Raw genomic sequence first — 3,408 nt, forward strand, 5'->3', positions numbered from 1 at the left:
GGGGTAGCCTGGGACAACTCTGACTATGAAATTTATGGTCCGGTCGAGATCCTGAAATATCCACATCAAATTAAGATCTCATTGAGTGACTTTGCAAAACCAAACTCATTTGCTGATGATTGGGACTTCGAAAGCATTAATAATATGATGTCTGACTTAGTAATGTCTGCTAAATTTACCAAACATGATTATTTGCAGGGTTCTACAAATTATGACAGTATGTATTGCTATAACCACTATGGTAACCACTTTTTACATAGATCTGCACAACCTAGAAACGTTTTAAATTATAATCAATGGGAACATTGTGCAACACCTCCAAAAGGGAGCTCAAGAACCGTTTACGACAAATATTCATATTTTTCAGGTTTTAACACAAGTAATGCTGAAACATTTTATTTTAAATTGTCGAACAAGACAGGAACCAAAACCGTGATAACCAACACAAAATTGTTATATTCAGACTCATTTTTTGAACAAATGAATACTTTTGGATTTGATTATTGGGACAAAAATGTTGAATTGAAAAGTGTTTGGGGTACAAAAGAATGGCAAGTACAGGGTATAGAAGCTTTGTTTAGAGCCTGCATGATCCCAGAACAAATGGTATTTTTAAATGACACTGTTCAACAGACCACCTGTCTTGGCTTAGCCAAAATCAAAGATTTAAATAAACCGTCTATTCCAAAGCCAATAATGTTTAGCAATAACTCTGATACAGATGAAGAGATAGACGTAAACCATATATTAAACCAAAACAGAACACATCCTGATTGGAAACAGTGGTTGATCTGGCCCACAGATACTAATAACTGTCAAGACAGATTCCTGAACAAAACACAGGGGTTCAAAATGACCAGGCCAGACCCTAGATATCCTCAAAGACATCACCCAGGGATAATAACCACCTACAGTGTGGGCAAATTATGCCTTCAATGGCTACAAACTTCCACACTGGCAGAAATTAAGCAACACCTAACTTTACTTACTGAAAGTGCTGACTTGCGTGATTTCACTTTGGGACCACGCAAACAGCGTCAAAAGCGTTTCATAGCAGCCTCTGTATATGCAGCATACAATGAGGCCTGGAAGGTTACTCAAATTGAAACAGCAGAGAGAATACGGGAAATTGACCATATTAATTTGGAAAAATCACGTTCTGTAGTGGACAATGGGTTAATGACTCTGTCCTCCAGAATTTTTTCTTTGGACAGCATTGTGTCGTCAGCAACCGATATATTATCGCAAGACTTACTGCTATTACAACACGGTCAGTCACAATTGCGTTCTATTGTACAGCTTGGCTGGACGTTACAAAATCTGCGTTCAGGCTATGTGCCTTGGCGTTTAATCAACACAACGTCACTATTCCAAATCTTTAACCTTACTGATAGACAAATCAGTATGGCGCAAAAGGGTGCTGATTATACAATCTTGAGCATTGAAAAACTAGAAAGATTACCAATGACAATGTCAGAACGACCTGTCAATGAATGGATAATACATGGGATAATAAATATTCCAATCTCAACCTTCAGGTTTCAATACTGCCAAAAATATATACAGGCTGGCATGTACGAGAAATTGGGAAAGGGGTACCTTAAAACAACATGGAACCTGCCCTATTCACATGCATGTGTCAGTAATAAAGGACAGAAAGTGTTTCTTAGTGGCAACAATTGTGCGATGTCACTGAGTGGCACACTTCTGTGTAACGGAATTAGTTTGCATGGAGCCTGTGAAGGGAATTCATACAACCTTTCATGTCACCAGCAAGGCGCACCTGCAACAGAAATAGAACCATTCTTTCAAAGACTCTATAATGGGAGTTACATTCTTATTGTAGACCGCAGATGTTGTAGTCTTATGCCCGGGACTCCTTATCTAGTAACTACTACTGCGAAGGTCAAGTGCTGTGGACGCACATTGTTCCCCAGCTCCTTCCCAGACAGGGAGGCAAGGGCATGGCCCGATTTGAAAATTACTTCTATTCGAATAGATACTTTAAGCAGAATGAAAACAGTCCTTCTTCAGACGCCTACCAGGCTCTCGTCATCAAAAGAAACCTATGATCTACAAGTCGCAAGGACGACTGCAGAGATACATACATTATTATCAACTAATTCCCCCGTACATTTCGCGGAAATCCTGAATGAAATCTTAAATATTTCTGATACCAATGGGGTCTCAAAGGTATTTAAGACAGTATTTTCGATGGCATTAACACCATTCAAAGCCATACTGGGTATTTTTCCAGATTTCGTCCATTCGATTTTTGGCGGACTTCCCCTGATCCTGGGACTAATTGCAGGAATCCTATTCTTAGTCCTTATTTTTCGTTATGGCAACCCATGTCACAGACAAAACTCTTGCGACAAGGGAAGAAACAATCCTAGCCATTGGATAACGGGACCGGATATCAAAAATCCTGGGACTCTCCCGGCTTAGAGACCTGAACATGACTTGGTTTCTAACATTTCGACCAATGTGGCAAAGATGTGTTTTACCTGTATTGAGGTGTCTGCTATGCGGAGAAGAATGCGTGTTAGACACCTGTCTGACGCTACAATCGGATGCGCCGATGGATGCAGAAACATTGTTGAGCCCGATCAAGGTTCATGCTTTGTGCTGCCCTCAAAGGCTACCAATCCTGATGACGGCATTCGTGGAAGCTTCACCACTACGATTGATGGGTAGTGAAGTTCAAGATGAAAGCAGCATCGAACAGGTACGACCTTCTGTCAGTAATGCAAATCAGAATGTCAATGGAGGCAATCATGCGCAAGAATGCATGATTACACCGATTTCCGAGTTAGTTGAATTTTCCCAGGAAACTGTTGACAGTTTTTTCGAAAGCCTAAATGATATGATGTTCTCACCCGAACAGAAATAGAGACTTTTGAGCAAGCTCGCACACGGCGTTCCCTGAATTCGGCCTTCAACTTTAAAAATAAAGTCACATGAACATTTTCGCTCCAGTTCACGGACAGCAGTTTTTCCAGCAGCCCCAAATATTTTTGCATATTTTTCGGGACACTATCTTCTGCTTAAAGTAAGAACTATTCTTAGAGAACTAAGGTTTCTAAATTTTAGATAGCTTATAGACATTAGCTGCCCGCTGGCATGTTCATAAAGATATTTTATTCTGTGATGGAATGGTCTCGAAACTTTTTTCTGTATTTAAGAAACCATTTCATGTGTAATTCTCATATACCAAATAAGCAATAATGTATATAAATGCGATTACTTTGGCATTTTTCTACAGCTTGAGTGCATACCATATATATATGTCTGCAATTTTTTCAGTATATTTGAAAATTTCAAAATGCATTTATGTATTTTGGGGTGGTAAGGTATACACACTACTCTATAGTATGTTGTACTATGTTATACTATGCCTAGATTAGT

The sequence above is a fragment of the Lissotriton helveticus genome, chromosome 8 (assembly GCF_964261635.1).
Source record: "Lissotriton helveticus chromosome 8, aLisHel1.1, whole genome shotgun sequence".
NCBI lineage: Eukaryota > Metazoa > Chordata > Amphibia > Caudata > Salamandridae > Lissotriton > Lissotriton helveticus.